General features: G+C 42.8%; 1 pseudogene; it reads right to left on the bottom strand.

Moving 5' to 3' along the window:
* Window positions 1–15,317: 15,317 nt before the first annotated feature.
* On the bottom strand, window positions 15,318–15,414 carry LOC112861860 (U6 spliceosomal RNA; annotated as a pseudogene).
* Window positions 15,415–18,444: the final 3,030 nt, after the last annotated feature.

Below are 18,444 nucleotides of genomic sequence, written 5' to 3'. Positions count from 1 at the left end.
ACTTGACTTGGGAGCAAGTTTCTTAATGTGTTTAGGATTTGCCTTTGTAAAACACAGGTCATATGCACCTTGTAAATTGTGGGGATTGAACAAGATACCATGGAAAACACCTGTTTCAGAGTCTGGGCGAGAGAGGACATTCCAATAATGCACTCTTGTTTCTTATTCAATAATAGGAGCTCATAACTCATGAAATATGATAATGCCAAAAAGAACACTTCCTTCACTGAAGGGTTTTGTCCCTCCTAGGTAGTGGCCCACCCATGACATCTGTTACATTACTCTATATTCTTAAAATTAGCATAGCATAGCATTCTGCTGGACATTTTATGGATGGAAATAATTAGAAATTTTATTTTTGGTTCAGATAATGGCCTCTGAGCATATGGAAGCCTCCTAATTCATTGGCAACAAGTTCATAAACTCTGTTGGATCTGCAGCTGTGAACCTCCAGGACCCATTCTCTGGGTATTTTTAACAGATTTTTACTTGGCGATAATTAATAAATTAATAATTGGTGCTAAGAGAATTTTATTTATCATGCAAGGAGAAGCAGACATGGCAAGTAAGAAACGCCTGTTTCTATATGGGACATTGCTATTAGAACAAAGGGAAAGCTTGAAGAGTGTCTTGACCTTGGCTAACATGCTAGCATGGTAGATTACTTACCCCCCCACCCCCTTGTGAGATGAGTCAAATGAGTGTCCATTTTTAAACACTGATCACTGATGCAATGGAAGTCATCAGACTTTGTTGGAATAGTGGTATGGTGGGAACTCTTGAATTATTAACGATTAGTGCTGAAGTATTACATTCATATGGAATACATCTGCAGCCTTTTAAGGAAAAGTGATGCACATACTGTCTGAAAAACTATTGATGCAGAAAGTCAGATTCTTCTACCTAATTGCTCTCCTTTACTGAGAAAGAGCTCTGTGTCCAGTCTCGTCATCATTCTCCATGAGCACCTATGTTCAATATGTTTGTAGGCACCCAAAAAGAAGAGCTCAGAATCTATATGGTGCTCTTTAAGGAGTTCTCTCGAGTTGTTTTGAGTTAAATGTATTATTATTATTTTTATTATTAGTATTAGTATTATTTAATGTCCAGGGACTGGGAATAGTTGTATATCAGAGGTTATAGGTTATAGAGCTCTTCAGATAGAGTCCTGACCTGGGAATGAGACTGTCCGAGTAAGAATAGTGCCTGTGACTTCATTAGTTTCTCCAGGAACTGGAGAAAGGAATAAGAAAGATGCATGAAGTAACTATTGTTTTTGTGCCTTTTCTTTTCTTTCCCTCCCTCCTTCCTTCCTTCCTTCCTTCTTTCCTTCCTTCCTTCCTTCTTTCCTTCCTTCCTTCCTTCCTTTCCTTCATTCTGTTTCTTTTTTCTTTCTTAAATGATAAACTCCTGTGTGTGATCTGAAGCCACATGAAAGCTTTTTTTTTTTTTTTTAATGTTTATTTATTTTTGAGAGAGGGGGAGAGACAGAGCATGAGCAGGGGAGGAGCAGAGAGAGAGGGAGAAACAGAATCTGAAGCAGGCTCCAGGCTCTGAGCTGTCAGCACAGAGCCTGACGGGAGGCGGGGGGGGGGGGGGGGGCGCTTGAACCCATGAGTTGTGAGATCATGACCTGAGCTGAAGTCAGAGGCTTAACCAACTGAGCCACCCAGGAGCCCCTGAAGCCACGTGAAAGGCTTTTAAGGTCCACACTGTCCACTCAACACTTCCACAGGATGTCTCCAAGGAAAGCTAAATCACCATGTCTAAAACTCTACCAAGCTTACTCTTGGGACACCCCCCCCAACTCCCCCCCCATCACGCTCCCCTTTTTGGGTTTCCTAACTCAGCGAAAGGTGCCACAATTCCCCCAGATGTGCATGTCAGGAATTGGGCATTGTTCTTAATCCCGATACATCCTTTGGCTTCAACCTCCCCAACCACAACTGACCATTTTACTTCTTCATATCTTCCAGCTCAATCTGTGTCTCTCCCCTTTCATTGCCACTGCCCTAGATGAGCCATTAGCATATCTCACCTGGAGTGCCTTTGGGGCCATGTAATGGGTCTCTCCTTTCCACTTTTCCCTGCCAGTGTGTTCTCTGTAACTCAGGTAACCATTTAAAACCTAACTGGATCACGTCACTAACCTATTTTAAATCTTTGCAGTTGGGATAAAGCCTGTCTGATCTGGACCCTGCTTCTCTCTCCAGGTTCGTCTGCTTGCTACATACTGTCTTCTTAGAATCCTTCAGCCCTGTCGTGCTCCTTCCAAAAGCTTCTCATCTCAGTTAACTCCTTTGGACCTCAGAGCAAAAGTTACTCCTGGGAATATCTCAGACACTTCAGGCTTGGTCAGATCTCCATTATGTGCTTTTACTGCACCAGGTACTTTTCCTCTGGACATTTATTACACATGTTCATTGTGGGATTGCTTGCTCATTATTGTTTGTGCAGGTACCTTATTAGGTCATCATTGTGACATGCTGCTTGGGACATCGTAGCTTTCTCTTTCTTTTTACATTAATTCCTTAGCTCCATTCATGACTCTTTTCTTTATTTTTCTTTTTTGAGAGAGAGAAAAGAGAGAGAGAGAGAACGTGAGTGTGTGAGAGTGGGTGAGGGACAGACGGAGAGGGACAGAGAATCCCAAGCAGACTCCACACCCAGCTTGGAGCCTGATGCAGGTCTCGATCCCATGACCGTGAGATCATGACCTGAGATGAAATCAAGAGTTGGATGTTTAACTGACAGAGCCACCCAGGCGCCCCATGGCTCTTTTCTACGTGACATCTTCAGGGTTGGTTTGAAGGAGGAAGCAAGAGCCTATGATAATCAGCCATCTTGTCAGGATTTCCATTCCCTATAATTTTTCACAAATAGTATTTTAGTGGCATCTGTAATCATGATGATGTGCTGCAATATGAAAATTCAGTAAGGCGGGGAAAACTAAACTATAGTATTGAGGATCATACACAGCTAGTAAAGTTATAAGAAAATCAATAAAGTGGTTGCCATAGAAGTCAAGATAGATCTTATCTTCGTGGGAGAAAAGGGATTGTAACTGGGAAGGGACAGGGTGGGGCTTTGGACATAAGGCAATTATTTATTTCTTGACATGGATGGTCATCAGGAGGAGCTACATAAATTGTGGAGTCTATACAACATGGAAATGTGGGGTCCCTTGTTTTTAAGATTATTAGAAATATCAACACAGTGACACTAGGTCATCAGACCAAGCATGGAGCCCCTCTAAGTGGGAGTCCCTGTGTAACTGCACCCCCATGAAGTCAGTCTTGGGGGTGATTGTATGAATATTCACTCTGCAATAATTTGTTAAACTATATATTTATGTTTTATGTATTTTCCTCTGTTTTCATGTTTCACAATGAAAGAGATGAAGATAATAGAATAGAATGAGAACTCAAAAATATAAAAACATAAATTAGAACCCTATATAATTACTTTGAGGAACTGCCACTGATTAAGAAAAGGAACAAAAAGTAAGGAGATGTGAATAAAGAGATATTAGCGTCTGTATAAAAATAGAAAGCTTCAAAGGAGAAGAAAAAAATAAACAGAGAAGTAAATATTTTATGGAATAATGACTGAGAACTTTCCAGAATGAGTGAAAGTAGAAAGAATTCATAGAGTACAGAATAGGAAAAGTAAGAAGAAACCTACACCTACATATGCTATCATAAAATTTAAGAACTAAAAAGCAGTTAAAATTCTAAAAGCTTCCAGGAAGAAAGAACAGATAACTCATAAAGGAACAAGAATAAAATTGATGCTTACTTCTCTTCCATGACACGGAATGCAAGAACATAATGGAGAAGTAGTTTTAAAGTGTTAAAGGAAAAATCCTTTAACTTTAGATTCTTACTTTTAGCTAAGCTGGTAGTTTTAAAATGTTTTGATATTGGAACTCCTTAACATTCTTAAAAATCATTGAGGACCCAAAAGACATGTCATTGATATGGATTATATCTATCAATCTATCAATATTTAATGTAGTCAATATTAAAAGTGAGAAAAGAGGGGCGCCTGGGTGGCGCAGTCAGTTAAGCGTCTGACTTCAGCCAGGTCACGATCTCGCGGTCAGTGAGTTCGAGCCCCGCGTCGGGCTCTGGGCCGATGGCTCAGAGCCTGGAGCTTGTTTCCGATTCTGTGTCTCCCTCTCTCTCTGCCCCTCCCCCGTTCATGCTCTGTCTCTCTCTGTCCCAAAAATAAATAAATGTTGAAAAAAAAATTAAAAAAAAAAAAAGTGAGAAAAGAATTATATTACTTCATTGAAAAAGCACTAGTTACATTTTAACACAAATAGCATACTTTTAATGAAAAAGAACTACATATTTTGAAACAAAATGCAATTAGTAAGAGGCATGGTCTTGTAGTTACCTGACCTGACTCCAAACTATGGGAAAGGCTCTATCTCCAAGGTGTTTGTCAAGAACAATAAGCAGCAATTGTTTGACATCTGGGCTGCTTTAAGCTGTGATACCAGCTGGGACAAACAAACCTGGCCGAAACTTAGAAGGAAAATTTGGGAAAGAAGATATACACAGCAGGCTTTGAAAAGCTTTGACTTATTCCTGGGAATCTAGAAAGCCATCTGCCAGGCTGTGAGCATACCCAGAAAAGACCTGAGAAGGCCTCAACCCCTGGTTGACCTTGAGGCCCTGGGCAAGCAGGAGGTAAAGGCTAAGACAGAATTGTAATGTTTTGAGCATTGAACGTGTGCTCCAGCCCAAACCCAGAGTCTCTCACCAAAGCTTTCAATCTCCTCGTAAAATGGTTCTGAGAGGGGGAGACACAGTTGGGGGCTAAAGAAAGATGACTTACACCTAGAAAATTAGTGTTCTTGGGGCGCCTGGGTGGCTCAGTCGGTTAAGCGTCTGACTTCAGCTCAAGTCATAATCTTGTGGTCCATGAGTTTGAGCCCCGCATTGGGCTCTGTGCTGACAGCTCAGAGCCTGGAGCCTACTTCGGATTCTGTGTCTCCCTCTCTCTCTGCCCCTCCCCCACTCACACTCTGTCTCTGTCTCTCAAAAATGAATGTTAAAAAAAAAAAAAAGAATATTAGTGTTCTTTTGATGACCAAGAGAGAGGGTATGAACATATTCAGACATTTCTGTCTTCTCTACAGATCCCGCTCAAGTAGTAGTTTCATAGCAGTTTTTCTCTTCTCTGCCTACACATTGTCTAGGGTGGTTCTAGAGCCTTCTGAAATAAGAATGCAGATAATAAGAGGATACCGGGTTATCTCACAAGGAATACCCTAGCATGAGGCTTCATTCCCACTAAACATAAAAGTCAGGAAACAAAAACAAACAAAGGAAAGAAACCATCTATTTGGTTTTAAAGAATAAAAATGGCTCCGAGGTGGAGTAGAATCTAGGACAACAGTGTTTTAGAGAAATCAAGAAAAATAAATAATGCTGAAAGCACACAGGAAATGAAGCCTAGGCTTACTGCTCCAAGCAAAAAGCCTACATCAAAAATAAAATCTTTCTTGGGGTATGTGGGTGGCTCAGTCATTTGAGTGTCCAACTCTTGGTTTTGCCTCAGGTCATGATCTCACAGTCGTGGATTCAAGCCCTGCTTGGGATTCTCTCTCTCCGTCTCCTTCTGCCCCTCCCCAGCTGGCACTTGCCCTCTCTCTCTCTCTCTCTCTCTCTCAAACAATAACAGTGAAAACAACAACAAAACTTTCAGGTGGTTCAAGTGATGTAAGAAGCATGCCATTAGCGAACAAGTTATAAATAAGGAGGACTCCAATATCTACTGAGGAACCTTTTCCCATTTAGGCTTGTAAAACCAAGCTCTGTCATGTAAGGGTTTATCCTTTGAAAAAACAAGCCAGTATCAATATGGTTGTCTTGGTCTGGCAATTTTCTTTCACTCTTGAGAGTGCAGACGGTGTGCAAGGAGGCTGCAGCTGTCTCCCTAAATCCACAAGGTAAGTGAGTCATGTCTTCATGGGGTCTACTGTATCCTTTAAGCATTTTTAATCCTATTATGGACAGGACTGGGGAGGGGGGGGGGCAGTGGATTCATGTGATTTTTTCGTCCTGTTGCTCTATCTTAGACTTGTCTCATTCCTGAAGCAGAACTATTTTTGGGGGTTAGGAGAGAGAGTTGAGCTGAACCCTCTAGGTTTTTCTTTCTGCGAAGTGGTAGGTGAAGGAGCCCTGTTGCGTGCCTTCCTTCCCACACCCAGGAGTTACATGTATTGGAGACCGAAGCAACCAACAGACAACTTAACATTGCCATTCAACACCGCCATCAAGTGTCGACACAGAAATGGCTTTAGAACTGGTTGAATGAAAGACGATATTACTGTTTTTCAAATTCAACCAGGCGCTGACATGGTACCAGACACTGAGCTAGGTGCTTACACATCTATTATTTCATTTTATTCTTAGCATCATTATTTCCTCCAGAGCTCCAATGGGAAATTAAGTGATACTGTAAGCCATTCGTGAGTGAAATTGCTGCCATATGCTTAGAGAAAATTCAGAGCTTTAATGAATGGTTTAATTCAAGCCTGAGCTGAGCCAATCCCAAGTGCCCTCCTATTTCCTGTTCGTATGGTATTGTTTTCACCTCTTTCCTTGAATCTCCCACAAAAGGTCTTAGGTTTGAGACTCTGTCACTGTGAGCCCTGGAACACACAGATTTGAAATGAACAAATTCTGCAAGGACACCAGGACTGACCTATTCTTGTCAAAAAGTCTATTTACTAAAAAAAAAAAAAAAAATCAATTTATTACATTGATCCAGCTAAGAAGTTTTTATCCAATAACTTCTTTTGAGATTTCCAACCTGTTTTTAAAACCCCCAAGAAAGAAGAACCAGATGTGTGGCTGCCTGCAATGAGATTTTTAATTTTTTTTAATGTTTGTTTATTTTTGACAGAGAGAGAGAGAGAGAGACAGAGAGAGACAGAGCATGAGTGGGGGAGGGGCAGAGAGGGAGGGAGACACAGAATCTGAAACAGGCTCCAGGCTTTGAGCTGTCAGCACAGAGACTGATGCGGGGCTCGAACTAACGAACTGTGAGATCATGACCTGAGCCAAAGTCAGACAATCAGCCGACTAAGCCACCCAGGCACCCCTGCAATGAGATTTTATGACAAGTGGGGAAGTGCATCCCTGAAGCTTAACTTGGATTTCTCCACACAGATGAGTGGTTGACAGAGGGGCCAGGATGAAGACCAGGCACATAGGGCTGTCAGGATGAAAGGACCTCAACATGTTTCTGGTCACATTCCAATTCCTGATAGAAGGTACTTTCTAAAGGCCACAGATGGATTTACTGCCTCAGTTTGTAACCCTTACTCTAACTCGTGTTGAAGGCATTTGGACTCAGAGGTAATATGGTACTTCCAAGCAGGTTAGGGTCCACACCGGCGGTGTGGGGGGTGGGGGGTGGACATTCCTGTGGTCTTGTGCAAGGTCAGAAGGAAGGGCAACTAGAGTACAATAAAACCTTGGATGGCGAGTAACTTGTTCTGGGAGTGTTCCGCAAGACGAGCAAACATTTCTAACAAATTTTAACTTGATAAACGAGCGATGTCCTGTAATAGGAGTCGTACGTGACACTGAATGTCACATGATCACAACTGAGCCAATGGTTCTTTTCTCTCTCACTGCAGGATTGTGGGTGATTATCAGTGTAATGTCACATTTCCTTGACGTCCTTAAAAGGAGGCAAAAGCAAGTGTCATTGGATACGTCCCTTGTTACAGTTGCACGAAAAGAAAAAGATTCCATTGAGCCAAAAGATAGCAGTGATTCCGTTAGTGATCATGAAAGTCGTCCTCCATAATAACCTCCCTCACACCAGCCACAAAGGTTTGCAAAGGTAGGTACAGGTTAATTAGTTTATTTTTTTATAGTTTGTATTTTCTTTATTATTTTGTATTATATTACAGTGCTATAATCATTTTTATGTGAATACTTTTGGGTTGCAGAATGAATCACATGAGTTTCCATTATTTCTTACGGGGAAATTTGCATTTGTATACAAGTGCTTTGGATTACAGGCATGTTTCTGGAAAGAATTATGCTCACAAACCAAGATTTTACTGTATTCTCTAACTTCCCCATCAGGACCCTTCACTTTGCTTCCTCAGTCAAGAGCTAGGGTGAGGCCCTGGAGGTCCTGGCTGTCCTCCCTCCCTGTCTCACACTGTTTCAAACTGTTCTGAATCTTTAATGCATGTTCAGAGTGATACCTGTCATTGCCGGGCTGATTTCTGAGCAGGCAAAGAGCCCTTTGGGTTCAGCTGTCAACAAGAGTGGTAGCTGTCACCTGGGGCAAGCAGGGACGTGTCAGAATGGGACCAAGATGCTTTAGCCTGAGAGACAGAAGTCCTGGGGTCCTCCTCTGCCTCCTCTAATCCAATGTGAGGAGGGAGCCCCTGAGGCAGAGGAAGTGGGTTTACAGCAGGTGAAAGTGTGCTTTCCAGGACTGGGACCTTAAAAAGAAAATCAAATCCTCAATCGTACATAAGCAAGTACAAGAGCATATTTGAGGAACATTTTATATTCAGAACAAGGACACAGTTCTGGGAGGGTGTGTGTGTGTGTGTGTGTGTTTATGTTGTGGTAAAATATATATAATGTAAAATTTTCCTTTTTTTTTTTTTTTTTTTTTTTAAATTTTTTTTTTCAACGTTTTTATTTATTTATGGGACAGACAGAGACAGAGCATGAACGGGGGAGGGGCAGAGAGCGAGGGAGACACAGAATCGGAAACAGGCTCCAGGCTCCGAGCCATCAGCCCAGAGCCTGACGCGGGGCTCGAACTCCCGGACCACGAGATCGTGACCTGGTTGAAGTCGGACGCTTAACCGACTGCGCCACCCAGGCGCCCCTGTAAAATTTTCCTTTTAACAATTTTTTAAAATTGTATTTTGAGAGAGAAAGAGAGAGGGAGAGAGTGCAAGCGGGGGAGGAGCAGAGAGAGAGGGAGAGAGAATCCCAAGCAGGCTCCATACTGCCAGCGCAGAGCCTGATGTGGGGCTCAATCTCACAAACTGTGAGATCATGATCTGAGCCGAAACCAAGAGCTGGACACTCAACCGATGGAGCCACCCAGGTGCCCCTGAACAATTAAAAAAATTTTTTTTTAATTTTTTTTAACGTTTATTGATTTTTGAGACAGAGAGAGACAGAGCATGAATGGAGGAGGGGCAGAGAGAGGGAGACACAGAATCTGAAACCGGCTCCAGGCTCCGAGCTGTCAGCCCAGAGCCCGACGCGGGGCTCGAACTCACAGACCGCGAGATCATGACCTGAGCCGAAGTTGGACGCTTAACCGACTGAGCCACCCAGGCGCCCCCCCAAAAAATTTTTTTTAATGTTTATTTATTTTTGAGACAGAGACAGAGTGTGACCAGGTGAGGGGCAGAGAGAGAGGGAGACACAGAACTCGAAGTAGGCTCCAGGCTCTGAGCTGTCAGCACAGAGCCCGATGTGGGGCTCGAACACACGAACTGTGAGATCATGACCTGAGCTGAAGTTGGAAGCGTAACTGACTGAGCCACCCAGGCGCCCCAGCCCCTGAACAATTTTTAAGTGCACAGCTCATTGGCAGTAAGCACATTCACAGTCCTGTGCAACCATCACCACTGTCCATCTCCAGAACTTTTTCATCTTTCCAAACGGAAACTCAACTCATAGAACACTAATTTCCTATTCTTTTCTCTCCCCAGCTTCTGGCAACTTCAGTTCTTTCTGTCTCTGTGAATTTGAATATTTGAGTACCCCATCTAACATTTGTCCCTTTGTTTATGTCAGTTTATTTGTTTATGTCAGTTACCACGACATCAAGTTTCATTTATGTTGTAGCTTGTGTCACGATTTCCTTCCTTTTCAAGGCTGAGTAATAGTCCATTGTATGAATAGCCCACTTTGTTTATCCATCCACCTGTTGATACACATTTGGGTTATTTCCACTGTTTGGCTGTTGTCAATAATGCTACATGAACAGGGGTGAATAGCTATCCATTTAGGAGCTTAGAGGTTTAAAAATTTTTATTATTATTAATTTATTTTTTAATTAATTAAAAATTAACATTTATTTATTTTTGAGAGACAGAGAGACAGAGCATGAACAGGGGAAGGGCAGACAGCTAGGGAGACGCAGAATCTAAAGCAGGCTCCAGGCTCTGAGCTGTTAGTACAGAGCCTGACATGGGGCTCAAACCCATGAACCGTGAGATCATGACCTGAGCTGAAGCTGGATGCCTAACCGACTGAGCCACCCAGGTGCCCATGAAATTTTTTTTTCATTTTTAAATTAAGCAGGCTCTATGCCCAATGTGGGGGCCTTAGCTTGGGATCCTGAGGTCAAGAGTCACATGCTCTACTGACTAAGCCAGCCAGATGCCTCAGGAGCTTAGTGTATTTTACATTGCAAAATTACATGGTATCTACAGTTTGGGTGGCGTTGGAGTATTATTCTTATTTGGGTTAATGTTTTCATTCTTGAAGAGTCTCCCAGCTTAAGAACAAGGAGGATCTTCTCACGGGTTTGGACACAGTCTGAAACACAGAACCTATAAATTAATGCCTGTTGAAAAAATTTTTTTCTGATGACAGTGTCTTTCTCAGATTAGTCTGCTGCTGATCAGCTTTAGAGAGTGTTGGTTGGTTGGAGTTTCCAAATCCTAACCAACCTTCTTGGCTTTAGCTTCCCTTGTCTTAGTGTCTTAGGAGGCAGCTCAGGGTTCTATGCTTGGGTGTGAGTGCCCGGCGTGGGTCTGCCCCCAGCCTGTGTGGGAAAGTGAGAACTCCAACTATTTTACCCCCCCGCCTCCCATCACACCCACTTTGCTGGGCTTCCCTCAGAACTAGGATGTTTTCAGGATGCACGGTAGCCACCATCATTTCTGTGCATCTTCCACATGTCGTTAGAGCAACTCATGCTGCTTCTCTTTGGTGCGCTGTATTCATTTCGCTGCCTTCAGAAGAGTGATGCTCTTGGCATTTGCTTCTGCCTTGCTACTGTTGTTGATACTGAAACTGTGGAGGTAAGTTTCTCAGCCATGAAAATCCACACCCACTGAATGCGCGATAAGTCAGACCATCAGAATCACACAAACAGGGGTAAACATGCCTCAGAAATGAAATGATACCTCAAGCAAAGTGTTGCTAAATGATAAGAAGATGAGGAACACTTTCTGACATTAGTTTAATTATTCCTAGTAGTTTTATATCAAGAGTAAAAGACTTACCTGTACCTGTTATTGCTTTAGAGAAAGGTCAACGGAAAAGCTCGTAAGTGGCATAAAGGGATAAAAGAACAGCTCTGAAGTTGAATAGAACTTCAGTTGAATAGAACTGAAGTTTTTTTTTGAAGAAAAAAAATAGGAGAAGCAGTATTTACCTAAAAGAGTCATAGAAAATATGCACGCACTTATAGCCCTTAAATATGAGTGTAGTTGGGTCATTTCCGGGCTGCTCCAGGACAGAGTAGCCAATGCCTACAGAGCAACAGGCCTATGTTTTATGGTGACTCCTGTGACACACACCTTGTCCATGACTCTCCATCTGTGAGAAAGACACACTGAGGCGGTAAGAAACACAAAGAGACTGTGAAAGCCTACTGTCAGAACCGGATCTGATCAACAAAACAGCCTCAGCATTTCAACAAGGAAAGATACCTCCTACTCTGTTCTCTGCTCCTGCTCTCCCTCCTCCAGGGGCAATGATTCTGACTCCCCCAAGTCTCCTGGGTCCTCCTTACCCGGGTGTGATGCCAATACCCCATATGGAGGGCCCTTCCATGATGCCAACGATGGGCCCTCCTCCCCCTGGGTAGATGCCAGTGGGACTGGCTTCTGGAATGAGGCTGCTTATTAGAGGCTGTGTGCCTCTAATGCCTGGGTCCCCCATGATGAGACCTCCCACACGTCCCCTGATGGTGCTCAGGAATGACTAGACCAGACAGATAAGGAGAGATGGGAACCTCTTTATCTCCATTTTATATTACGTGTCCTACCTCACCTGGAGATCCCAGTGCTGTGACTTAACGGTGTTTTCTAACAATATGACAAGGAAGACTTACTCTCCCTTCTGATCGAAGAGAGAATAGTTTTGGCAGGGGAGTAGTGGGACCAAAAAAAAAAAAAAGCAACTTTTTTGTATTGTGAAATGTGAAAATAAAACTGTCCACTGTTTTAGTTAGAAAAAAAGTTAAGAAAAGATGAGTGTAACTAGAGTGGTATTCTTAAAAATATTTGTGTTTTTCTTTTTTATCTTTTTCCATGTATTTTTCCTCTATGCCCTGAGGGATTCATACGGCTGAGGTGAGGTATTCATAAGGGGTTGTTACAGTAGGAGTATAAAGAGCATAAAGAATTAACATTCAATTTCTGCCGTTGAAGACGGAATTTTGCAGGAATTTTGCAACAACAGACTTTGTTGAGGAAGAGACAGTTTTCTCACATTTTAAGCATATCAAGAACCAAACAGAGAGAACTTGGATCAGAGTATCAGAGTTTCTTCCATGAAGGTAAATAAACACCCCCATCTACCTATGAATCCATGAGACTTGCTGCCCTAAGGATGGAATGAAATCCTATTTCCTGAGGGATTATGGGATAAGGAAGGACAAGAGAGGCAGAGTATGTAGGGAGTGAGAGACATCTCAATCTCTCCTCTCTGGCCTAAAATATTTAAATAATATGAAGGGAATGCCAAGGGCAGGGAGCTGCATCCTCGATTGATATTTTGTTCTTGAGGGTTGGGGATTATTTGCAATTTCCCCCCTAATTTGTGACAGAAACCACATCCAATTAAACTCAGTGACCCACTGTTGTTAGGCATAAAAGAGGGACCTAAGCATAGCTTTCCCACTCACCTTTGTTTAGTGGAGGGTCTAGAGAAGATCTAGAAGGTTCCCAAATGTCTAGGAAGCACATGAAATTTTGCTGAGACTCTAATTTTGCTTAGAGTCTTCCTCTAAGAGGAAGTTGCTCTAGATTGGGGTGGAGGTTGGGGGGGCCAGGGTGGCGGATGTCACCATGTAGCTGAAGGCTGTGAGGCAGAGCCCCTGGGCCAGGATCACACAGGAGACATTTGTTAGGGGAGGGAAAATTTTCCCCTGCCCTTCCAAATTCTTCTGGCTTGTCTAAGAATCAAACTGACATTAAATGAACAGGAGAAAGTCAAATTTAATTTTGTGTTTATGGGGAATGCACATAAACCTGAGATTCCAAAGACAGGGAAACAAAATGAAGTATATGTGTCATCCTGAACTAAGGAGAAGAGACTTCAGGGGGAGGGAATGCAATTCACAAGAAGATGAAAGAAGTAAATGTTTGGTAGACAGTGTATGTTGGGCTGCTCAGAAACAATGGGACCAAGAGAGGACTTTGGTCAAACAAGTCTTGCTAGGTTCTTCCCTGTCTACCACATTTAGTTCATATAATGTAGTGATCTATGGTGATAGCTCTCTTCCTAGAGCAGGTCCTCTATCCCTAAATTCTTTTAGGTGGTTAAGGGGAAGGTCAAAGTTTCTTCCAGAGCCTTTTGGGCCTTGATGGCTTTTAGCTTTAAATAATTGGCATGCCAAAGGGACGCATCTAGGGGTGACTTACCCCTGGCCCCTACACACACAACACGTCCAAGAACCAAATTAACCAGTGAGCACTGCTAGGCCCAGAGCAAGCCAAAGAGACAAAACCACAAGTTATACGAAGCACCGTAATTATAAATGTAAATTTGTGCTATAAATGTAGGCATAGGGGCTCCTGGATGGCTCAGTTGGTTAAGCATCAGACTCTTGGTTTTGGCTCAGGTCATGATCTCACAGTTCATGGCTTTGAGCCCCATGTCAGGCTCTGCACTGACAGTGTGGAGCCTGGCTGGGATGGATTCTCTCTCTCTCTCTCTGCCCTCTCTTCGCTCTAAAAAAAAAAAAAAAAAAAAAAAATAGAAGAAATAAATGTAAGTATAGAGAGAAGTGACCAGTCCAAATAGGGTGGTTGATGTAGAGATCAGAAAAGCAAAAGGACACCACCTAGACCATAGATCCCTTTCTCCACTGCTGTGAGTGAGTATCCCATCTGAAGGCAGGTGGGAAGATGGGGGAATTTCTGAAAGCCCGGCATTATCCCAACCTGGGAGTCCCAAGCAGAAATCCAGCTGTGTCTCCTGAATGATCCTGGCCACGGGCTCTGCCTTGCAGTCCTGAAAAGAGATGTTACCTCAAGAGATACCTCAAAATCTCAGACAGATGGCTGGATTGCACTAAAACGTAAATGTTTTCCCTCTGCTACTACTGGCTGGTGGGTGCTTGTGGGCACAATAAGAAGAATGATAGGCAAGATTTAAAAAAGTGTCCATTTTCTCCACCCATCTGAGTGAAGGGTGAGAAATTTACAGCTCCAAGAAATCAATAACACACTTAAAAAACCCAGACCATATAATGTGCCAAATGATAGCCCTAACATTGAGGGCAAGAGATGCCTTTGGACATTTCAAATTCTAGACATGTGTTGAGAAAATGGTATAAATGCAGGGGGGTTGATTCTGACGGGTACCTTACCAGGTAGGGAATAACAACTACTATTCCTAAGGCTGTGGGGGTAGAGGGGAGAGCATGCCACCTCCATTCCCTGCACTGGAGGGCTTGAGCGAGTTGCCGGACTCCTTAGTATCTTCACCTGAAGGCAGAAGGATCCAACACCTCCCTTGGATGGTTTTAAGGTGTACAAACAGTTTAGTAAGTGCTCACAAATATTCACTGTCATTAAAAAAGGTGAACCTTCTACTGCCTTGTATGAGGTCATAAACTGGAGACAACTGCCTGGGAGGGGCTTCTTTGTGTGTGTAGGGGTGCATGGTGAGTGTCCTGTGGGGGTCTGGGTACTTGGCAGTATTTCATTCTGAATCTGCCCATTGTTCAGTAGATGGTGAATCATGGTTTCATCTGGTCAGGAAAGAGCAGAAAAAGACAATGATATCAATGAGTCATTAACAAGAATCCCGTTGTGTTTGATCATATTAAATGCAGCTTTTGGAGGTCAGAATAAGATCATGACACATAATAAACCAGTTACAGATTAGCTTAGTATCTATGTTTTTAATGTCACAGTAGAGACCATCTCACGGCTAGGTATAATGGCCTCCAATATCTAAGTGTTCCCTGTAAGTTGCTTTCCCTTTCTTATCCATGAATTTATCTGAATCTTTGAAAAAAAAAATCTGTTGGCATGATCCCTCTTTTTAAAAAAAACATTTATTTATTTATTTTCCATTGTAATTAACCGTGTTATCTTAGTTTCGGGGATGTACAATGAAAATGTGGGATGCTTCATAAATTTATGTACTATCCTTGCTAATCTTCTGTGTTTCATCGTTCCAATTTTAGATTATGTGCTGCCGAAGTGAGCACACTGGCATGATCTCTTCAACGTAATGGGCTCCCTCGGTTTTTGCCCACAGTTTTTCTGTTAAGAAGAAAAAGTCCTTTTATTTGTAATAAAACCACCTCTCCCAAGCACAAGCATTTTTCTTTATTTTATCAGACAAAAGAAATTAGGGAAAACATATTTTTATTTCCATGATGCATATTCATCTTTAAATTGAGATCATTTGAAAGTGACCTGGCAAATGAAATCGACTATTTACAGAGGCACAGAAGATACTGTTCTCTCTACCCCAGGAAAAAAAACCAAGATGATTAAAAAAAAATCTTTTTTCTTTAACATTATTCAGTTTTTTTTTTATTACTGATGCATGTTTATTGCATCAAAAAATCAATGCAGTATTTAGATTGGTTTTTACAACGTTTTTCAGTTTTGAGATACAGAGAGCATGAGGGGGAGGGGAAGAGAGAGAGGGGAGACAGAATCTGAAGCAGACTCTAGGCTCTGAGCTGTCAGCGCAGAGCCTGATGCGGGGCTCAAACTCATGAACTGTGAGATCATGACCTGAGCCCAAGTCAGACGCTTAACTGACTGAGTCACCCAGGTGCCCCGATGATTTTTTTTTTTTTTAGGTTTATGTATTCTGACAGGGAAAGAGAGTGAAAGCAGAGGAGGAGCAGAGAGAGAGGGAGAGAGAGAATCCCAAGCACTCCACACTGTCAGCACAGAGCCTGATGCAGGGCTCGAACTCATGAACTGTGAGATCATGACCTGAGTGGAGATCAAGAGTCAGACATTTAACCAACTGAGCCATCCATGTGCCCCCCAAAACAAGATGATTTCTTAAAATGGCTGCAGGCTGTCTCTCTCTGTGAAATCCAAAGCCCTCTCCCAAGAGCTAAAGTTTGGGGATTGTTGTCGGGGACAAAATTTCCCAGCAAGACTTCTCTGCTTTTCTGAGGTGTGGTTAAGCACAGCACCTAATATGGATATTCTGGTCCTTACTTCTCATTGGAGAATTAAGGAAACAAGCTCTAGATGACTAGTCAATTTTAATTGAGTGGTTGTACACACAGCATACTTCCTGGGAAGAAGGAAAGAAAGAAAAAGAAAAACACAAACAATATTGTGAGACAATTCTTCCTGTGTCTCTTGTGTTTTTGCCTGTCTTGTGAACAGAGGCACTGAGTGACTTTGCTTTGGGCTATCTTTTCAATGATGTGTGTATAGCAAACAGCCTTGGAAGACAGAGACAACGTCTCCCTCTGGAACACAGCGCAGGCATGCTTACTGTCCTTGTAAAAGGCTGGGTTCCTGCAACACACCTGTTAACCTGAAAGTAAAGAGGCACAATGAGAGGCAAATGTGCTTTTATTTGGGTTAAAAGAATTGCAGTTCAGGGAGTACAGATTCAGGTAGGAATCCAAATAGTGTCCCGCTTGTAGGGTGAATGCAAGAGGTTTTTATGAGGAAAAGTAGGGAGCTACCTGAGGTGAAGAAAAGAAAGAAAAAAACTTTCTAGGGGTGTGTGTGATAATGGCTAGGTTACTCTGGGTTATACATTGACTGATTACTGAGTCTGTCCTCAGAAAGTCTCTTACTATCAGTCTTGTGATCAGGATTTCCTTTCTTCCACTGCCTTTCCCAGTAATTGCTTGAAACAACTGCCCTGTTGCCCAGCCCAAAGGTGGAGAAGGCAGTTTCTCTGCAGTACCTGCTCCATTTTAAAATGGCTCCAGTCATGTCAATTTTTCACACACTCCCCCGTGTGCAGGTGGGTGTCCCCTGAATCTCTCTGCATTGCCCTTTGGGGAGTGGGGCTCAGAGAATTGACACAAAAAAAATGCAAATATTCTGGCAACTGCCATTGCTGTGAGTGACCAGGTGTTTTGACTCTGACCTGGGAGTTTTGCATCCTCTGGTTTAGTCTGCATTGTTGAATAGTGATCTCGGTTCTTCGATTCCCCATGAAGGATTTATGTGAGGATTAGCACTAAAATAAAGCTAGCCAGAAGGAAAGAAGCGAGCACAAAGCAGTTTATTAAGGAGAGTACGCTCTCAAGGAGGGAGAGTGGACAGGCACAGGGGTGTCAACTGCTCTGGGTTAGGGGTGTCTTTTCTTTTTATGTTTGCATAGATTATGGGTCATGGTGACTGAGGTTGCTTCATCAGAAGGACTCCTCCTATAAGCTGGGAGGGGGAGTTTTTAGCCCACAAGATTCTTACCAGAACTGTCATGGCCGTCTTTCCCCAGGAGGGGGTTGAAACCACAATGCAAATGTATCCCAGTGAAGCTATAGGTTACCCTGGGGCAGAGGTTGAAGAGGAGATCTTGTGTTCTGAACCTGTGGCCTCTGGGAGCTGGAAACTAAAGCCAGGATGTTAAAATCCTCTAAGTGAGGATGTTGTGCCCTCAGGCTTCTAATGTGCCACCTATTTGTCACTGTCGTTGCCTCTGGCTCTTGTCTGACTAACTGCCCACTCAGTCACTTGGTCAAGGATCCGTAATGGCGGCCAACTGAGAGTGGATCTTCCAAGGGAAGCTGAGTGCAGTTACCTGAAAAGGAAGGAGTGGATGCAAGACAATGACCTGAACATCTGCCCCCTGAGACGTATAGTTCTGTGTCTGTGGTCCTTCTCTCTTACTGATTTTCTTGCTTAGAGGCTCTTCTGATCCTAGTGCTAGTTTTCCCTCATAGCCAAGCAAATCTTTCTCACTCGGGAGTGCCTTTGGACCTCTTGGTATCTCACTTCTGGAAAAATGTGCTGTATGGAAAAATGCACTTAAGGGCATCTGGATGGCTTAGTTGGTTAAGTGTCCAACTCTTAATTTTGGCTCAGGTCACGATCTTATGGTTGGTGAGATCGAGCCCTGAATTGGACTCTGTGCTGAAAGTGCAGAGCCTGCTTGGGATTCTCTCTCTCCCTCTCTTTCTCTACCCCTCTGCTGCTGCTGCTCTCTCTCTCTCTCTCTCTCTCTCTCTCAAAATAAGTAAATAAACATTTTAAAAATTTTATAAAAAAATAAAGTAGGCACTCAATAGATTATGGCTATT

This window comes from Puma concolor, chromosome A1 (genome assembly GCF_028749965.1).
Source record: "Puma concolor isolate L17-30 chromosome A1, mPumCon1.1.hap2, whole genome shotgun sequence".
NCBI classification, from domain to species: Eukaryota; Metazoa; Chordata; class Mammalia; order Carnivora; family Felidae; genus Puma; species Puma concolor.
This window is presented reverse-complemented; position numbering and strand designations above follow the sequence as displayed.